Source organism: Hyperolius riggenbachi, chromosome 6, assembly GCF_040937935.1.
Source record: "Hyperolius riggenbachi isolate aHypRig1 chromosome 6, aHypRig1.pri, whole genome shotgun sequence".
NCBI classification, from domain to species: domain Eukaryota; kingdom Metazoa; phylum Chordata; class Amphibia; order Anura; family Hyperoliidae; genus Hyperolius; species Hyperolius riggenbachi.
Genome location: NC_090651.1, coordinates 23320800 through 23343004, shown reverse-complemented (window position 1 = coordinate 23343004; position 22205 = coordinate 23320800).

The following is a 22205-nucleotide window of genomic DNA, read 5'->3' as shown; positions in this document are numbered from 1 at the left end:
CCTGAAAGCTCACAAACTTGGTAGTTGAGTCACTGTGGTTACTGGGAAAATATAAACTGCAGTCATTCTTACACCTTTAATGGCAGGGATCTCAAACTTTGCACAGTTGGTTACTGGGTGGATGAGACAGCCAATAAAAATTCACCTTTTGATTTTCAAAGGGAATATTTAAGCTGCTACCATTCTTATACTGTTAATAGCAGATGCCTCAAACCTGGTACAGTTGGTCACTGGGTGACTAGGGTTCAAATTCAGAAAGGGGCGGAGCCACAAACAGCCAATCAGATTTGTTTATTTTTCAATGGGAATATACAAAGTATTGGTACCAAGGACCCCAAAGCTGATAAAACTTGATAACTCAATATGTCAAGGTTAGAAAAAGTGGGCGGCGCCAACAACTTAATTGTTTTACATGGCAGGGTTCCCAAACTTAACACAATTGGTCACCAGGTGACTGGGATTAATATTCAGAAATGTAGGTGGAGCCTACAACAGCCACTCAAAATTCACCAATTGATTTTCAAGGGGAATATTTACATTGCTACCATTCTTACACTGTTAATGGCAGAGGCCTCAAACCTGATACAGTCAGTCATTGGGTGACTGGGGTCCAAATTCACTAAAGGGGGTGGAGCCACAAACAGCCAGTCAGATTTGTTAGGTGGATTTCAGCCATTCTGTTATTGCTTATTGGCAGTGTTCTCAAACTTGACACAGTTGGCCACTGGGTGACTGGGACTAATATTCAGGAAAGTGGGTGAAGCCTACAGCAGCCAATCAAAATTCACCTTTTGCTTTTCAAGGGGAATATTTACATTGCTGCCAGTCATACACTCTTAATGGCAGAGGCCTTAAATCTGGTACAGTCGGTCACTGGGAGACTGGGGTTAAATTCTGCAAAGGGAGTGGGCCAAAAACAGCCAATCAGATTTGTTTAATTTCAATGGTAAAATGCAACTTATTGATGCCAAAGACCCCAAAGCTCATAAACTTGGTCATTGAGTGCAGTGGCGTAGCTAAGGAGCTGTCGGCCCAGATGCGAGTTTTACAATGGGGCCCCCCAAGCACTCTATACATTACAATTGATACGGCGCACCAAAACCTGCCAATGGCAACTACAGTGTCAGAGGTGCAAGAAGGGGATGGGGAACAGTTTAATGATTACCACTATTCAAAGTATATATAGACGTGATTATTATGAGCACAGGACCTATAAAGAGCTAATCCTGTAGTTGAGGGAGGGCCCTTCGGGGCCCCTCTGGCCCAAGGGCCCCGATGCAGTCGCTACCTCTGCAACCCCTATTGCTATGCCACTGACTGGGTAACTTGTATGTCAAGGTTAGAAAAAGTAGGCGTAGCCAAAAACTACTAACTTTTTACATGGGAAAATATAAACTGCAGCTATTCTTACACTGTTAATGGCAGGGTTCTCAAACTTGACACAGTTGGTCACTGGGGGACCAGGATTAATATTCGGAAAAGTAGGTGAAGCCTACAAGAGTCAATCAAAATTCACTTATTGATTTTCAAGGGGGAATATTGAAACTGCTGCCATTCTTACACGGTTAATGGCAGAGGCCTCAAACAGTCGATCGTTAAGTGACTGGGGCTCAAATTCACTAAAGGGGGAGCCACAAACAGCCAGATTTCTTAACTGGATAAACTGCTTCCATTAGCACAATTTTGATGCCAATTCACAAACTTGGTCATTGAGTAGTGACTGTGTGTCAAGGTTACAAAAACTGGGTGGAGCCAAAAACTATTTTTTTGGGGGAAATTGTAAACTGCAGCCCTTCTTCACTGTTAATGGCAGGGTTCTCAAACTTTGCACAGCTGGTTACTGGGTGACTGGGATTAATATTCAGAAAAGTGGGTAGAGCCTAAAAAAGCCAATCAAAATTCACCTGTTGATTTTCAAGGGGCATATTAAAATAGCTGCCATGCTTGCACTGTTAATGGCACAAGTCTCAAACCTGGTACAGTTGGTCATTGGGTCACTGGGGTTTCAAATTCAGAAAAGGTGACAGAGCCACAAACAGCCAATCAGATGTGTTTCATTTCATGGGGAAATAGAAATTATTGATGCCAAGGACCCCAAAACTCTCAAACTTGGTCATTGAGTATTTGTGTGCTAGGGTTAGAAAAAGTGGGAGGAGATAACACCAGTCAAATACATACACGGACAGTGCCGGGTCATCAGTGGGTGGAGACAAATAGAAATTACACTGGGAAAATGTAAACAGCAGCCATTCTTACAGGGTTCTTAAACTTTGCACAGTTGGTCACTGGGTGACTGGGATTATTATTTAGAAAAGTGGGTGGAGCCTACAAAAGTGTATAAAGCTTCACCTTTTGCTTTTTAAGGGGAATATTTAATTGATGCCATTCTTGCACTGTTAATCACCTGTACCTGGTACAGTTGGTTATTGGGTGACTGGGGTTAAAATTCAGAAAAGGGGGTGGGGCCAAACAGCCAATCAGATTTTTTTCATTTCAATGCACATTATTGATGCCAAAGACGGCAAAGCTCACAAACCTGGTCATCGAATAATTGTGTGTTAGGGTTAGAAAAAGTGGGCGGAGCCAACACCAGCCAAATACATCCCTGGGCAACACCGGGCAAGCAAATAGTTCTTTATAAAGATATTCACTAACAAGGATTCAAACAATGATGCTGGCCAGCCTCCCTGCGCGTTACAGTTTTTTTTGGGCAGTTGGACAGAGCAACTGCCATTCACTAAGTGCTTTTGAAAACAAATATATCCCTGAGAATCCCCATGAAGAAATGAATTAGTCCAAAACCTGTCACTTCTGTCAGATTTCTACTACCTACTGTCAGTGACAGCAACATAGGAGAAAAGTAATTTATGGCTCATTTTACTCGGGAAAAAATGTACTTCTTATTTGTCTGTTTGCATATATTTTAAATTTTACAGTTTTTCGTTGTAGTGCCCCTTTAAAAAAAAGATACTCACCTAAGGAGAGGGAAAACTCTGGGTCCTAAAGAGTGAGTGTGCACAGTACAGAGCAGTTAGTCTTCGGAAACCCGAGTGCTTCCGAAGACTCCCAAACCACCCCAGGAGCGGGAAGAGAGCAGTCAGTGACCCATGGGTCGTAGACTGCTAATGGGGGAGCCTGCGGGGGAACAAGGAGATCATGTGGAGAACAGGAAAGCTCTATAGGACACAGAGCCTTCCCTCTCCTTAGGTACGTATCTGGGGTTTTTTTCCACCTCAGACTCCCTTTAACCACTTTACCCCCGCCCATACGAATTTCTCCGTCCCTTTTTCCATCCTTTAACCCCCAGGGACGGAGAAATCCGTACTTTCTGCGCTCCTGCTGCTGCCCGCGCTCCCGCTCGTAAACACGCCGCCGGCCGCTCGTAAACCCGCCGCTCGCCCGGAGAGCAATGAACGGGAAAATCCATTCCCGTTCGTTGATCTAAGCCCCGCAATGATCCGCTGCTCTCCGATGAGCAGCGCGATCATTGTGAAAAGATACACACTTACCCAGCCTCCTAGTACTTCCTCCAAGAGTCCGGAAGGACGCTTGGAGGTCGCATTAAACAAAAAGTTACTGTGGCCATCATGTGGCCAAATAGTAAAACTACACCCTACACATTTTTCACATACAAATAAATTACTTTTACACAAAAAATTAACTCACTACCTCCCACACTCCCAATCTTTTTTGTTTTGTAATTAAAAAAAATTAAATTTACAATAAAAAAAATACATAAATAGTTACCTGAGGGCCCGTTCAGACTGCAAAATGCGGACGGCTACGCATGCGGACCGCAACGCGTACGAACGCACGCCATCCGCGTTCGTATGCGTTGCGTGGCTGATCCCATCACTGAAAAGTGAATGGGACAGCCGCACGTTTTTGTAAAATCTGCGTGCAGCATGCGTTCCCGGACCGCACAGGTCCGGAACGCATGCAGTGTGAACATCAGACATTGCACTCTATGCAATGTCTGATGTCCTGCGTGTCGGCCACCTGCACGCGTTTCCAAAACGCGGCTGGAAATGCGTGCAGTGTGAACGGGCCCTTAGGGACTGAACTTTTTAAATATTTATGTCAGGAGGGTACAACACTGTTACTTTATAAACTATGGGCTTGTAATTAGGGATGGACGCAAAACTGAAAAAAATGCACCTTTATTTCCAAATAAAATATTGGCGCCAAACATTGTGATAGGGACATAATTTAAACGGTTTTATAACCGGGATAAAAGGGTAAATACATTTCATGGGTTTTACTTACAGTAGCATGCATTATTTAAAAACTATAATGGCCGAAAACTGAAAAACAATACATTTTTTCCCACATTTTTCCTATTTTTCCATTAAAACACATTTAGAATAAAATAATTCTTGGCATAATGTCCCACCTAAAGAAAGCCTAATTGGTGGTGGAAAAAACAAGATATAGTTCGTTTAATTGTGATAAGTAATAATAAAGTTATGGACGAATGAATGGAAGGAGCGCTGAAAGGTGAAAATTGCTCTGGTGGTCAGGGGGTAAAACCCCTCAGTGGTGAAGTGGTTAAAGAGGAACTGTAGTGAGATTAACTTAATGAATAAAATAGCTTATTTTTTTACAATATCCATTTATAAATTATTTAGTCGGTGTTTTCTCATTATCTTTCCTCTGCCTGGTTTACATTCTGAAATGTATTACTGCTGGTGACATCTTTAGCTCTGCCGGGTGATCTGTACGGAATGTTCGTTACTGAGAGTTCTATACACAGAGGGAGAGGCTGCTTGCTTGGCAGTTGGAAAAAGCTGGTTCACATACAGTACTGTCAGTACCATGGTCATGACATCACACTGTGGGAGGGGTTTCACCACAATATGAGCCACAGAGATGTCCCTGATGGTTTGTTTGAAAAATATTCTGTAAATATTTCTTCTGGGAAGGGGAATATCAGCTACTGATTGGGATGAAGTTCAATCCGAGGTGCTCTTTAACAAATAAGTATGAAAATAAGCAATACTAACAGTATTGGATGGCACGGTGGATCAGTGGTTAGTGTCACAGATTGGTACCCCGGCCAGGATACTGTCTGCATGGAGTTTTTAGAATCTCCCAGCGTTTCCTCCAAATCCCTCCCACTTTCCAAAAACATACCGGTAGGTTAAGCCTCTTCTCCTAAACTGTCCCGACTGACAGGAAGATTAGATTGTGATTGGCAGACACATAATGACATCAATTATTCAATGTACTTTGTAAAGCCCTGCAGAAGAGAGTCAGCTCTATATAAAATATAATTATTATTATTATTATTATGCGCTGATATTTTTTACATGGCTATTTAGAGTATGTGAAACTTAAAGCGCACCTGATACCTAAAAAAGAAAAAAAAAATTCACTTACCCGCCAGCCCCCTGCAGCCACCCTGTGCCTGGACCAATCCTCCGGTCCCCCGACGCGGCTCACTTTCTCTTTCGCCGACTTAGAACTCGACATCCACTGCGTCTGCGCAGGCCCTGGCCGAGTGCGTCCTTGTTTGGGCTCCCACTGCTGAGATTTTCTCATACTGCGTCTGTGCAGGACGCTCCCAATGCCGGGAGCGTGAACGAGGACGCACTCAGCCAGGGCCTGCCCAGGCGCAGTGGGCGTCGGTGAAAGAGAAAGTAAGCCGCGGTGGGGGACTGGAGGATTGTTCCAGGACGGCGCGAGCACAGGATGCTGCAGGGGGCTGGCAGAAGCCCCAGGTAAGTGAAAGAACTCTTTTTTTGGGGGTATCTTCAGTTCCGCTTAGAATATGGGGGTTGCCATATTTATTTCTTTTTAAACAATACCAGTTGCCTGGCAGCCTGCTGATCTATTTGGCTGCAGTAGTGTCTGAATAACACCAGAAACAAGCATGTAGCTAATCTTGTCAGATCTGACAATAATGTCAGAAACATCTGACCTACATGATGCTTGTAAAGGGTCTATGGCTTAAAGTATTAGAGGCAGAGGATCAGCAGGACAGCCAGGCAACTGGTATTGCTTAAAATGAAATAAATATGGCATCCTCCATATCCCTCTTGCTTTAGTGGTCCTTTACCCCTTTTAGACTAAAACAATTGTTTGAGACCATCTTGACTGTGATTGGAGCATGCTTACAGCCACTGCGCGAAATTGCATAGCAATCTGCCGCGGTGGATCGCTATGTGATGAAGCATGCCGTACATCTCTCTTCCCCACCCATTCTCCCTCCTCCCCTCTTCACAGAACAGTACCCGCTACTCCGCTATAGGCGAACAGCCCGTCTGTACAGCACTCAGGCCTAGTGCACACCAGAGCGGTTCTGCTGCGGTTTGCGATCTGCTTGCGGGAGCGGATCCGCTAGGGTAATGTATTTCAATGGGCTGGTACACACCAGAGCGGGAGGCGTTTTGCAGAAACGCATACTCCCGGGCTGCTGCAGATTTTGGATTGCGGAGGCGTTTCTGCCTCAATGTTAAGTATAGGAAAACCGCAAACCGTTCTGAGAGGTTTGCCAGGCGATTTTTGTTACAGTAGCTGTTCAGTAAGGGCTGGTGCACACCGAGCGGCTTTTTGGGCGTTTTCAGATCCGCTTGCGGCTGCGGATCTGCTTGGTCAATGTATCTCAATGGGGTGGTGCACACCAGAGCGGCAGGCGTTTTGAAGAAACGAAAAATGCCTGGGTGAGGCATTTTTTGGATTGCGGGTGCGTTTCTGCCTCAATGTTAAGTATAGGAAAAACGCAAACCGCTCTGAAAAACGGCACTTCAGAGCGGTTTGCCAGGCGTTTTTTGTTACAGTAGCTGTTCAGTAACAGCTTTACTGTAACAATACATGAAATCTACTACACCAAAACCGCTAGACAAAACCGCAAAACGCTAGCTGAAACGCTACAGAAAAAGAAGAAAAAGCGTTTCAAAATCTGCTAGCATTTTGCGGATCTGCTAGCAGGTTTTGGTGTGCACCAGCCCTAACAGCTTAATGTAACAATACATGAAATCTACTACACCAAAAACGCTTCACAAAACCGCAAAACGCTAGCTGAAACGCTGCAGAAAAATAAGAAAAAGTGTTTCAAAATCTGCTAGCATTTTGCGGATCTGCTAGCGGTTTTTGGTGTGCACTAGGCCTCATTCCTGAAACCGTTACCCTAATACCTGAATAATGACTGTGCTGGGGGACGGTGAACTAGCACCTCTCCATACTGTCATAACACTGAAACACACACCCCCAATACAGTCCTGCACACAGCACTGACACACACACACACTGTCCTGCACACAGCACACACACACACACACCCTGTCCTGTGCACAGCACTGACAGACACACACACACACTGTCCTGCACACAGCACTGACACACACACTGTCCTGCACACACTGACACACACACACACACTGTCCTGCACACAGCACACACACACCCTGTCCTGTGCACAGCACTGACAGACAGACACACACACACACACACTGTCCTGCACACAGCACTGACACACACACACACACACACACAGTCCTGCACACAGCACTGACACACACACACACTGTCCTGCACACACTGACACACACACACACACTGTCCTGCACACAGCACTGACACACACACACACTGTCCTGCACACACTGACACACACACACTGTCCTGCACACAGCACTGACACACACACACACACACTGTCCTGCACACAGCGCACACACACACACCCTGTCCTGTGCACAGCACTGACAGACACACACACACTGTCCTGCACACAGCACTGACCCCTCCTCCCCCACACTGTCCTGTGCACAGCACTGACAGACACACACACACTGTCCTGCACACAGCGCACACACACACACCCTGTCCTGTGCACAGCACTGACACACACACACACACACACACTGTCCTGCACACAGCACTGACACACACACACACACTGTCCTGCACACAGCACTGACCCCTCCTCCCCCACACTGTCCTGTGCACAGCACAGACCTCCACGTACATAAAAAAAAGTCGCCTGAAAATTTGGGGCACCCAGGAAAAACGATTGAAGAATACGGGTAAATTTCCATTTATTCTACTACTTATGAATATAAAGAAGGATTGTAAAATATCAGTATTAAATACTGATATTTACCTATAGTTAAAACTAACCGTACTCTCACACAGAACCCACCCCCCTGACTCCTAACCCTAACCGTTCCCCCTACGGACACCCTACCTGACGCCTAACCCTAACCCCCCCACACACACACACCCTACCTGATGCCTAACCTAACTACCCCTCCCCTCTACACAGACACCCTACCTGCCCCCCCCCCCACACACACACACACACTGCCCTGCACAGAGCCCTCCTCCCCCTCCATACTGCCCTGTAGACAGCCCCCCCCCCTCACACACTGCCCACAGCCCCCCTCCATACTGCCCTGTACACAGCCCCCCCTCCATACTGTCCTGCCCACAGCCCCCCCTCCATACTGTCCTGCACACAGCCCCCCCCCCCTCAAAAATACTGCCCTGTACACAGCCCCCCCCCCCCCCCATACTGCCCTGCACACAGCCCCCCACATACTGCCCTGCACCAGGGGAGGACTGGGACCTTTTGGCCTGGGGGGACAACACAAACTAGAGGCCCGTTTCACGGCATCCCCAGCCCAAAGCCATATCTTTCTTGTGTGCAAATCTTCAAATTGTGATGACTAACAGCCCCAGCCACACACACACACACACACACACACACACACACACACACACACACACACACACACACACACACACACACACACACACACACACACACACACACACACACACACACACACACACACACACACACACACACACACACACACACACACACACACACACACACACTATGTACCTGATGTCTAACCCCATTTCTCCGCACAATCTACCTGTCTGTCTGATGCCTAACCTTAAAGGAGTTATCAGGCTTTTTTTTTTTACGAAAATAAGTGCTACTTACCCAGGGCTCGTCCAGCCCCAAGCTCCCAGCATGTCCCTTGCCGCAGCTCTGCAGTCAGCTGTTCGCTGCCGCTGCCTCCCAGCCCCCGGCGATGACGTCAGGCCAACTGCGCCTGTGCGAGCGGCGCTGTCAATCACCGCCACATGGACCAGATCGTACTGTGCAGACGCAGAACTACTGCGCCTGCGCAGTACACTCCGGTCCACGTGGCGGAGATTGACAGTGCTGCTCGCACAGGCGCAGTACAGGCCGACATCCAGGTCGGACTGGTGCCATCGCCGGGGACTGGGAGGCAGCGGCAGCGAATGGCTGACTGCAGAGCTGCGGCGAGGGACATGCTGGGAGCGTGGGGCTGGAGGAAGCCCCGGGTAAGTAGCACTTATTTCATTAACAATGCCTGATAACTCCTTTAAACAACACCCCCCCTCCCCCCCCCCCCCCCCCACACACACACACACACACACACACAACTACCTACCTGGTGATGCCTAACCCCACTCCTGCCCACCCACCATACAAACTACTTGTCTGACACCTACTCCCTTCCCCCCCCCCCTCCAACTACCTGTTTGACAGTGCCTAACTGCCTGCCTCCCCCCTCCCCTGCCGCCAATCACACCACAAGAAGAAAAAACGTTCCCCCTCAGGCCAGGGTAAGAATGGGGATGATTATCACAGAAATTTTTTTTTAGAGGGCACTAGCCTGGGCAGAGAATTTAATTTGACAGCAGTAGCAGGCAGGCAGCAAAGTGTGAGTAACTCAGTGACAAGAAGGGAGAAGAAGTACAGAAACAAAATTTTTAAAAACCACCTTCTCCTCTGGCAACCTGGACCCGACCTCCTCTATCCTCCTGTCTCCTCAGTCCTACACCTCCTCCACAGCAGCAAGCAGCTATAGGTGGCATCTCCGACTCCCAGCCCCCAGAGTGTCCGACTCCTCCAGCCAGGACAGCCAGCCAGCCACTCGTAGCCGCAGCTCCAGGCCCCCAGCCCCCCCAGCACAGAAAGCTGAAGAGTGAGACAGCTCACTCCGACGACACCTCAGGCACAGCAGCACAGGGGAGGACTGTGTCCGACTCCTCCAGCCAGCCACTCGTAGCCACAGCTCCAGGCCCCCAGCCCCCCCAGCACAGAAAGCTGAAGAGTGAGACAGCTCACTCCGATGACACCGCAGGCACAGCAGCACGTTGCGGGCGGCAATGGCTCCAGGCGGGGGGCAGAGTCAAGCAGGGTCAACCCACCTGGCCGGAGAGGACCTAAGCTATTTGTGTCCTTGTGCCGCTCACATCCACCGCAGGAGCAGCCACGCACAAGGGCACACCACGGCCGGCCGCCTCAGCCCCTTCTTCAGAGCCGGGACAAGGTCCTCCAGCACCCAAGGCTGAGACACCAAAGTGCGCCCCTCCATCTCTCCCACCCCAGCCATCACACACTGATTGCTATTAGACTAAGAGGCGCCACAGGGCCCATTGCCTCCCCAAAACCTTAATATCTACTTATATGGCTTGCAGTCACTGCCATGTATCCCCTTTTCTTATTTCTTTCTGCTTCAAACACAATTATTAATGACAGCTGAATGAATTCTGCGCCCCCTCCTACACTGCGCCCTGAGGCTGGAGCCTCTCCAGCCTATGCCTCGGCCCGGCCCTGCCCTTCTTTAATTGGATACTTCAACTTGCTGGGAAATATCGCGCGAGGTTGCGATCCCCACTGCGAACCTGTCATCTGTGGTATGTCTGCGGCCGCTGCGTATAGCAGTGGCCAGCCCTAATTACTTAAGATTCGGGCAGCCCGGGGGGCAATTGCCCCCCGTCCCCCTGGGCCAGTCCTCCCCTGCCCTGCACACAACCCCCCCCCCCTCCCCCCTCAAAAATACTGCCCTGCACACAGCACTGAACCCTCACTCCCCTACTTTAGCTGTGCTGAGCTTAATATATGCAGTGCAGTATATATATGAACATTCATAGAGGTCCAGTACAGGCAGTGAGCAGGCTCTTGCAGTGCCGACTGCCGACCCCTCCCCCTCCTCCTCCCGGACAGGCCAGTGGGGGGTGGCGGCGCTGCGGGAACAGCGTTCAGTCTCAGTCGGGCCGGTGGAGCAGTTTCAAGTCCCCCCTTCGGAGCTCAGCCAATCAGAGCGAGAGATTCCGCAGCCGGTTTAAAGAGACCGGAAACACGACTGAATCACTTAAAGGGACAGCACCTCCGCTGGGGGTAGGAGGATAAGCTGTGAGGAATCCCCAGAGATAGATAATGGTGTGAGGGCAACAAAGGGGACCAATCTCTGCAGGAAAACGGCAGACATCATTGAGATACAAGACTAACTGCTGATCAGTGCTGTGCCTGCAGAGACCCCTTCCCTCCTGTTTCTGCTGTGCTTCAGATAGTGCAGCTCTGTGTTCATAGTACAGCCATCAGTAAATCCTTACTTACTTTCCACCTGCTTCCATCAATTCTACCCACCCATCCATTCCTATCCCTTCATCCATCCATGCTACTCATCCATCCCTTTCTATTTCCATCCATACTTTCATCCCCACAGATGTGAAAAGGAGGGGATTTGTGCACACCCAATTTCGGTTAGTAGAATATCCGTAAACGTACCAACAGTCTGCGTTTTTAAACGAAATCGCAATAGTAAAATTCTGTATTGATTAATAATACCAATATTTTACACAACTAAACCTAACCCGATTCTCACACAGAACTCACCCCTTACCAATGCCTAACCTTAACCTTAACCACTTGAGGACTGCAGTGTTAACCCCCCCAAAGATCAGGCCATTTTTCTTGTAATTGGCCACTGCAGCTTTAAGGCCCAGCTGCAGGCCGCACTACACAGCACACAAGGGATTCCCCCTCCCCCCCCCCTTTTTCTCCCCACAAACAGAGCTTCCTGTTGGTGAGGTCTGATCGCCCCCCCCCAGTGTTTATTATTTTATTTTTTAATATAAATATTTATTTTAATATTTTTGTAATTTCTGTTTTTGTTTTTTTCCCATCCCACTCCCTCCCTCCCCCCGCCAGCCAATCAGCGTGATCGGCTGTCATAGGCTTCAGCCTATGACTGCGGATCACTTCCGCACTGACGGTGGGGACAGCCATGTCACTCGGCTGTCCCCAGTACAGCGCTGCCTTAGATCGCAGCGCTGTACTACCCTAATAGATAGCGGTTTCGCTGTCTAATAGTCTCCGAGCGGCGCTCTCCTGCTAGCCTCATAGAAGGCCGTTCATGCCAATTGTCGTGGAGCAGTCGGCAAGTAGTTAAAGAGGAACTGTCGTGAAAATCTTAAAATTTAAAACACATACAAATAAGAAGTACGTTTCTTCCTGAGTAAAATGAGCCATAAATTACTTCTCTCCTATGTTCCTGGCATTTACAGTAGTAGAAATCTGACATTACCGACAGGTTTTGGGTAGGTCCAGCTCTCCATAGGGTGTTCTCAGCATGGCCTTTATTCTTTATAAAGACACTGAAAAGGATTCATACAAAGATGCTGGCCAGCCTCCCTGCTCGCTGTACACTATTTTGGCAGTTGGACGGAGCAACTGTCATTCACTAAGTTCATTTTGAAAATAAAGAAATCCCTGTGAACCCCCTATGAGGAGATGGGCTAGTCCAGAACCTGTCGGTTCTGTCAGATTTCTACTACTTACTGTAAGTGACAGCAACATAGGAGAAAAGTAATTTATGGCTCATTTTACTCTGGGAGAAACGTGCTTCTTAATTGTATTTGTTTACATATATTTTAAGCTTTTCGCAACAGAGGTCCTTTTAGGCCCGGTTCACACTTGTGGTTCTCTGCCAAACGGACCGGATGACCTTACCGGATCCGGACCGGATCGGAACCGTACGGTTTCGATCCGGATCCGATCCGGATCCGGTCAGTTTGCATCAGGTGTTCATCAGGATGCGATCCGGATCCGTTTGGCAAAAGATAGTAGAAAAGGAATAAAAATGTTGGGGTCTGGGAGGTCAGCAGAAGGTGGACCTGTGGAATCAGGCCCTCCGCTGTTTAGCACTCACCTCCACCTCCGACATACTGCCAACATCTCCAGCACGTTTAAAATCACTGCTGCTCCACTCCAAAATGCTTGCCCATGTGTCCCCATCCAAAATCGCCGCTTCAATACGCATAGGAAGTGGGGTAGAACATCCGGATTTTTAGCCAGTGTGTTGTGCGCTCTCCGGTTCTCATAGCTTTGTATTGGCCGGATGGTGCAGTCCGGCTCCGCCCCGGATACGGCTGCCGGAGGAGCCGGACCAAAAAATAGCGCATGTTGGAACGGACGCCGGAGTCCGGATCCAGTCCGGATCCGGTCCGGCTCCGGTCCGGCAGAACGGACGCATGTGAACGGACGCATAGGCTTTCATTGCTATGCCGTGCGTCCGTTCCGTTCGTTCTGCAAGCGGTCCGGCTCCGGCACGGCGATTCCGGACGGCCACCGCTAATGTGAACCGGGCCTTAAGGGAGGGTTTGGTGGGCCGAGGCTGAAGCGGAGGGTTTGGCTTGCGATCGAGGATGGCAAGCTCCGGGGGCTACAGTACGGGTGGGCAGCTGTACGTAAGCACGCTATGTGTTCAACTGCGCCAGTGTTCCGCATATAGGAAATGTGTTGTGTGCCTGCGTGGAGCAATTAATTCCGGGTTGTGGGGGAGCAACCCCGACCGGAGCAAATAACGGTAAAACAAGCCATTTTTAAAAAGCAAGAGAGGATGCGATTCAGCAGAGAAAACCATGAGTAACGCGCAGACATGTGTGTATGACCTAGCACTGTTTGCTTGATGACTCCTTTAACTCTAAAGCCCAATCTACACTATACAATTCTTTGTGAGATTCGATTACGATTCTATTTACGATCCGATTAAATCCGACATGTCCGATCTGGATTTGATTTGATTCAATTCGATTTGCCAAACTAAACAATGGCAAATCGAATTGAATCGATTCGAATCCAGATCGGACATGTCGGATTTAATCGGATCGTAAATAGAATCGTAATCGAATCGCACAAAGAATTGTATCGTATAGATAGGGCGTAACCTACAAAGCTCTCCACAATCTCTGTCTCCTGTCCATCTGCTCACTAGTTTCCAGATACCAACCCAAATCGCAATCTCAGATCTACACATAACCTCCATTTGCCCTCCTCTAAAATCACCTCCTCACATTCACGTATGCAAGATTTCTCACGTACTTCACCCCTCCCCTGGAATCCTCTGCCACAACACATCTGTCGCTCTCCAACCTTTGATATCTTTGAACGTTCCCTCAAAACTCACTTTTTCCAGCAAGCATACGCTCTAATGTAGGCCATTACACCTTTGACCTCTGGCCAAGTTGCAGTCCTACTGGATATCCTATAAACACACTGACCTCTAGGTATGATTATTGTATACTACCCCTCCTCTTGTGTCCACCCCCCCCCCCCCCCCCCCCAGTCCTTTAGATTATAAGCTTGCAAGGGCAGGGCTTGTATTTTGTACCAATTCTGTATTTTGTATCAATGTTCTTCCAATTCTGTCTTTTGTATCAATTCTGTATTTTGTATCAATTTTATTCCAATTCTGTGTTTTGTATCAATTCTGTATTTTGTATCAATTTTGTTCCAATTCTGTGTTTTGTATCAATTCTGTATTTTGTATCAATTTTGTTCCAATTCTGTGTTTTGTATCAATTCTGTATTTTGTATCAATTTTGTTCCAATTCTGTGTTTTGTATCAATTCTGTATTTTGTATCAATTTTGTTCCAATTCTGTGTTTTGTATCAATTCTGTGTTTTGTACCGATTCTGTTCCAATTCTGTATTTTGTATATTAGTGTATACTGTACCATTGTCTTTATTATTATACATCCCATGTCTGTTTCTCACTTTGTACAGCACCACAGAATATGTTGGTGCTTTATAAACCTATAATAATTACTGACTAGTGGCAAGTCCCCATATATCTTCATGAAAAATTAAAAGTCAAAATAAATGTGCAGACCTCATACTTACCTCCTGTGTAGTCTACTCATCAATCTCTTTTTCCTCTCCTGCATTCCTGTTTGGAATTCTCCATCCTCTAATTTAGAAATGGTGATGAACCTGTAACAGCTTTTGGGTCAGCACCCTGATAAACTGTAACATCGCCTACTTGAGCCATAGGGAAACATGGACATTAGTTTGCACATCAGTTGCCCTTTCAGTTATAACTGATAGCAACTGATATATAACTGACAGCAACTGATATATTTCATTTCTGCCAAAATATTGTTCGAACTGGAAGGAATCGTTGTAAGAAGAAAATGGTGAGCATCTCGGGTTCCGGTTCTATTTAAATCCATTCACCCATCCACTACTTTAGCAAAAAAAATTAAGCCGTTAAAATCTGACAGAACCGACAGGTTTTTGACTAGTCCATCTCCTCATGTGGTATTCTCAGGAGTTTCTTTGTTTTCAAAAGCATTTCCTGAGCTGCAGTTGGCAGCAGGGCCGGGCCGAGGCATAGGCTGCAGAGGCTCCAGCCTCAGGGCGCAGTGTAGGAGGGGGCGCAGAATTCATTCAGCTGTCATTCCTAATTGTGTTTGAAGCAGAAAGAAATAAGAAAAGGGGATACATGGCAGTGACTGCAAGCCAGATAACTAGAGATTAAGGTGTTGGGGAGGTTGTGGGCCCTGTGGCACCTCTTACTCTAATAGCAATCAGTGTGTGACGGCTGGGGTGGCCGGGATGGAGGGGCGCACACTGGTGTCTCAGCCTTGGGTGCTGGAGGACCTTGTCCCGCCTCTGGTTGGCAGTCTAACTGACAAAATAGTTAGATACCAGCCAGCCTCCTTACTTGCTTTTAAACTATTTTGTCAGTTGGACTTAGCAACTGCTGTTCAGGAATTGCTTTTGAATACAAAGGAACCCCAGAGAATCCCCCATGAGAAGACTGACTAGTCCAAAACCTGTCAGTTCTGTCAGATTTAACTGCTTTATGGTGGCCACTAATGATCCAAACATTTTCATCCAATTTCAGAATTTCTACGTAATATAAGGGGCTGCCAAAAGTATCCACCCAATATATCCACTTAGTTCGCTCTTCTATTACATTGATTCGGTAAGACTGGACAAAAAGATTGGATCATTAGTGGCCACCCATACTTTTTTTTTTTTTTGCTATAGTGGTCCTATAATGCTTAGGGAACGGGAAAGGTCCGATCTGGAGCACATCAAGCTTAAAGCTGGCCACTAACGGTCCAATTTCTAGCGAAAAATCGTTCGAGCGATCAGAAATTCTGATCGGATTGGTTGTAAATAATCTCCATTGGTGGACACAATCGATTATGAACGAGTGAAAAAATGTCGCCCGAATGAATTTTCGTCGAACGAAAATTTGGATTTTCTTGTTGGTCGTGATAGATAGGAAGCAATGATTGGTTAGTTGATGGTGTAGTGAACGATTTTTCGTCCGATCAAAATTTCTGATCGCTCGAACGATTTTTCGCTAGAAATTGGACCGTTAGTGGCCAGCTTTAAAGTGATCCTAAAGTCAAAAAAAAAAAAAAAAGACCTTTACTCACCTGGGGCTTCCAATAGCCCCCTGCAGCTGTCCGGTGCCCTTGCCATGTCCCTCCGATCCTCGTGTCCAGCCAGCAGCCACTTCCGGTTTCGCCGTCAGGACCCGACAGGCTGGGAACGCGAGTGATTCTTCGCGTTCCCAGCCACAATAGCTCCCTCTATGCTGCTATAGCATAGAGAGCTGCTATAGGAGCATAGAGGGAGCTAGTGTGGCTGGGAACGCGAATGATCACTCGCATTCCCAGCCTGTCCGGTCCTGACGGCGAAACTGGAAGTGGCTGCTGGCTGGACATGAGGATCGGAGGGACATGGCAAGGGCACCGGACAGCTGCAGGGGGCTATTGGAAGCCCCAGGTGAGTAAAAGTAATTTTTTTTTTTGACTTGAGGTTCGTTTTAAAGTCGGTAATTTGGGGGTCGGCATTGCTCTGGTAAAATGGGCGCAGCATAGACTGCTATGTTAATTGTGAGTATAGCGCCACCTAGGGGGTAATTTGGCCCCTGAGACGCCCGATTATTGTCGGCAGGGGGGTTTAGCAGCAAAGGTGGCACAGATGCAGGCAGATAGTACAGCGTGGGAGGATGCTGGTTAGCGATCAATCATTTACAATAACATTTGTAAAGTGTTTTTCTCCCATAGGACTGCACACAGATATTTCTCAAATCAATACAGGGTTGCATGCTGGAATAGTACAGAGGAAATAGTCAGCTGTTCATAAATGCCATGCTAAACAGGTGGCTGTTCAGCTTTACAGCAAAACTAAAAAGAAAAAAAAAACAGAGTTATACTTACCTGGGGCTTCTGCGAGCCCCTTGCAGCCTTCCTGTCCGCTCCTCCACGATCCTCTGTTCTCCCGTCGCCAGCTAGCTTCGGTTGACTTGTAAGTCGATGGGCCACTGTGCCCAAGGGCGTGACTAGAAATCACAGACCCCCCCTGCAAAATTTTGGATAGGCCCCCCTCCCTGGGGCCCGCTCAGGTCCGTTTTGGGGGCAGGAGGGGTCGCAGCAGGAGGAGAAAGCATGACCACCTACATTGGCGGGGAGGAAGGAAGCTCCCCCCTTTCACCTCGGGCTCACCCCCTCCAGGTGGCAGCAGCGACGGGCAGGAACACAGGCATACCTCTATGTGTTCCACCGCGGAGGTCCAATCTTTAATGCTGGAGGGGGAGCGCTGAGGGGAGAGCCTGAGGTGAAGGGGGGAGTGGCCTCCTCCCCGCTGATGTAGGTGGCCACGATCTCCCCTCATGCTGTGACCACTTCTGCCCCCCAAAACGGCCCTGAGCAGGCCCCCCCTGCGATGCAGAAGCTACAGCCCCTATTGTTATGCCACTGACTGTGCCTGCACTGCCCTGCCACGCGTAGCCTTGTTTGCTTTCCCGTCCACAATAGCGTCATGCGTCTGCACAGGACGCTATTGTGGACAGGAACTTGAGCAAAGCTATGTGTGGTCAGAGCTGCGCAGGCGCGGTGGCACGTCAATGAAACTGAAACTAGCTGGCGGCAGGGGAACGGAGGATTGTTGCGGACCGGCGCAGGCCAGGACGACTGCTGGGGGCTTGCAGAAGTCCCAGGTAAGTGAAACTCTGTTTTTTTATATATATTCAGTTCTGCTTGAAATGCCTCCAGGGATGGAGATGTCCTGGTTGCGTGTGGCAGGGCATTCCAAAGTGTAGGGGCAGCATGACAGAAGGCTCTGTCTCCAAAGGTTTTGAGATGGACTCTGAGGGAGAGACCAAGTTATTAGATCCTTTTGATCTAAGATTGTGTCTCTGTTTGAGGGAGGGGGGGGGGGGGGGGGTGCAGTTGCAACAAGTTCTTCAGGTATCCAGGGCACAGATTGTGCAAGGATTTGAATGTCAATAAGCCAATCTAAAACAGAATTCTCCATTTTATGGGTAGCCAGTGGAGTGAGCACAGGGTTGGTGTTATGTGGCAATGGCGGGGTTGGCTAGATAACAGACTTGCAGCAACATTCTGCACTAATTGCAGGCGGTGCAGATCTTTGTTTGAAAGGACTATGCAGATAACATTACAGTAGTCCAACCTTGATGTGATGAAGACATGAACAAGGGTTGGAAGATCCTCTGAATGAATGAGGTGCTTAATGTTTGCAATGTTCCTTAGGTGAAAGAAGGAATGTTTCACAACAGCTGAGATTTGATTCCTGAAGCTTAAAGGACAACAGAAGTAAGAAATATATGGAGGCTGCCATATTTATTTTCTTTTAAGGTGCCCATACACTGGTCGATTTGCCATCAGATTCGACCAACAGATAGATCCCTCTCTGATCGAATCTGATCAGAGAGGGATCGTATGGCTACCTTTACTGCAAACAGATTGTGAATCGATTTCAGCATGAAACCGATTACAATCTGTGGTGGTGCTGCCGCCGCTCCCCCCGCATACATTACCTGGTCCGGCCGGCGCGTGTCCCCGCTGTCTTCTTCTCCGCTGGGTTCCGCATTCCGGTCCGGCTGGTTTCACTTTTTTCTGTCCGGGGAAGTTTAAACAGTAGAGGGTGCTCTACTGTTTAAACTTCCTGCCGGGACATGAAGTGAACCCAGCCGGACCAGGACGCGGAACCCAGCGGAGAAGAAGACAGCGGGGACACGCGCCGGCCGGACCAGGTAATGTATTGCCGCTGTATTGTGTCGGTCGTCGGGCATTCGAACGCCGCTAGCGACGCACTCCTGACCCGCCGGCGATCGAGAAAAATCTTCCGCACGGACGGCTCGACGGGAACGATTGATTTCAGATGGAAATCAATAGTTTGCGTTTGCGCAACGATTTCACAGCAGATTCGATCACAGTGATCATATCTGCTGTATATCGGCAGGAAAATCGGTAGGTGTATGGGCCCCTTTATACAATACCAGTTGCCTGGACGTTCTGCTGGTCTATTTGGCTGCAGTAGTGTCTGAATAATGCCAGAAACAAGCATGCAGCTAATCTTGTCAGACAATAATGTCAGAAACACCTGATCCGCTGCATGCCTGTTCAGGGGCTTTGGCTAAAAGTATTAGAAGTAGAGGATTAGCAGGGCTGCCAGGCAACTGGTATTGCTTAAAAAGGAAATAAATATGGCAGCCTCCATATCCCTCGTCCTTCAGTTGCCCTTCAAAGAGACACTTAAGTCTCCCAAATTTCCTCTTTTTAATTCAGATTCCTCTTGAGCACTAACAGCAAAGCTGAATCGCTGCATCCCCACGGCCGTAGGAGGTCTTTATAACCCCAAATGCCGGGGCAAAATCCTACGACTTTCAAATTGCAGATTTTGCTGCCCGGGGAGGCAGAGCTTTGGGCTGTAGCTCTGCCTCCAGTTCATCCGATCACCGCTGATCGTCGCCTCTCCCCACCCTTTCTTTCAAAAAGAGGGGCGGGGAGAGGCGGCGATCTGCCGTGATTGAATGGACTGGAGGCAGAGCTACAGCAAAAAGCTCTGCCTCCTCCAGGAGATACCGGAGGGATTCACGACGAGGGTCTCGGGGGGATAAAGACCTCCTACGGCCGCGGGGATGCGGTGATTCAGCTTTGCTGTTAGAGCTCAAGAGGAATCTGATATAAAAAGAGGAAATTTGGGAGACTTCAGAGTCTCTTTAAATCCCCATCAATCAGTATACACAGGCTTCGCTCAGTCTGAGTTGTTCAGGTCTGAGCACTTATCCTTATGCTGGGTACACGCGATGTGATTTCCCGCTCGATCGCCAGGTCGATTGATTATTTCCGACATGTTAGATCGGGTCTCGATCGATACAGCCGTCGATTGACTCATGTGAAGTATACAAAATCGACAGCTGTATCGATCGAAACCCGATCGAACATGTAGGAAATAATCGATCGATCCCGCCGATCCAGCGGGAAATCGCATGGTGTGTACCCAGCAGCATTAGCGCTGTTGGCTGAGACTGGAGCTGCTCTCCTGACGAGCGCTGACGTCTAAAAACATGAACCTTATTTTAGCGATAGTAAAATATTGATAAAAAGTACCGATATTCTACTATCATATTACCCTTTGCCCAGCAGAATATAAGTCATTTTGATTGTTATTTCTCTGTTGCCCGGCAGGGATCGATACCGGATCCCTTGGGCGGCAGAGATCTGCAAGAGCTTCGCCCAGGCCTGGATTTATCTGACAGCAGCCTATAGGCACAGATTTACTGGCACCTTATGCTGGGAATACACGGTTCGTTTTTGCCTTCGTTTAAACCTTCGATTCGTTCGGTAAACGAATCGAGTGTTGAAAACGTATGTGAAAATAGTCATAATCTCATTATAGTTTCGATTAATAGACCCCAAAAACGAACGACTAGTGATCGAACATGTTTGATATTATCTCTCTTTATCCATCTAATCGAGCCATTGGTAGGCTTGATGGCTGTTCAGATCGATTATACATTCGTTTTTGCTAGTCCGTCCCTGTAAAAAGGGATTTTCGTTTCGTTTCTTTGCAGCCTTCGATCATTGGAAAAACGAAACCATCAGAATCGGAAAAAAAAACTAAACCGTGGGTGGTGATATTAACCGTATGACTGATTATTTCGGGATCGAAAAGGACAAAAGGCACAATCGAAACGAAGGTTTAAACGAAGGCAAAAACGAACCGTGTATTCCCAGCATTTGACTCCGCCCTCCATAAACCTGCAAACACCCTCCGAACGGGACCATAAGTGTGCGGTATGTCCCGGCTGTCTCCTCTCCTTTACTTCCCTTGCCTGTCATAGGTAGGTAGCTACAGGTGTCCCTTAGCATTAGGTAGCCAGAGGTACCCTCAATATTAAGTAGCTAGAGGTTCCCCTGAGAATAAGGTAGCTAGAGGAACCTCAGTATTAAGTAGATAGAGGTGCCCCTGACTAAAGGAAGATCTCATCAGTGGAATGCAGAGAGCAGGGTGAGTAACCTTATTTACACTCCGCTTGGGACTCTGCATAGAGAAGGTGGGAGGCACTTGGTGAGGGGAGTGAGAGTGTGAGGGGAGTGAGCCGCCTTTCCATCATCAGGAGCCTCTAGGCACGTGCCTACAGTGCCTTAGGGTAAATCCGGCCCTGGAGTCGCCCATGGCTATGCACACGCCTGATTCCTTCAAACGACGGGTCGTCAGACGGGGCGGCTGTTCTGCCGAGCCTTATCAGCCTGCCGACAGACTGTACACACGGGCAAACTGTCGGCAGAATGGCCGCCCCCGCGCCCCACCCAGGCGCGGGTCTGACGAATCAGGTGTGTGTACGCGCCTTTACAGAGGCTGCTCCTAATCTCAGCTCGTTACCTGCATAAGGTGAAGACACCTGAAATCTTACTGGTTGGTAGGGGATCAAATACTTATTTCTAGTGATGGCCATGTCTAGGAGAACTCTTGGAGAAGAATGTGATCAGTTTGGTCAGGTGATATATATGCAAGTCGATTGGCTCGTCATGGTCACATGCTAAACCAGGGTGTAGTCACAGCAAATCAGAGCTTTTCAAAACTATCAGCTGATCAAACAAATCACATGCTTCCCCCTGAGTTCCCCTAGACATGACCATCACTACTCATTTTTACTTATTACAATTCACTTCAAGCTGTGACTTTGGGGCACTGAGTTTTTGAAGGTTGTTTTGTTAAAGGATTCCCGAAGTGACATGTGACATGATGAGATAGACATGTGATGTACAGTGCCTAGCACACAAATAACTATGCTGTGTTCCTTTTTTTCCTTCTCTACCTG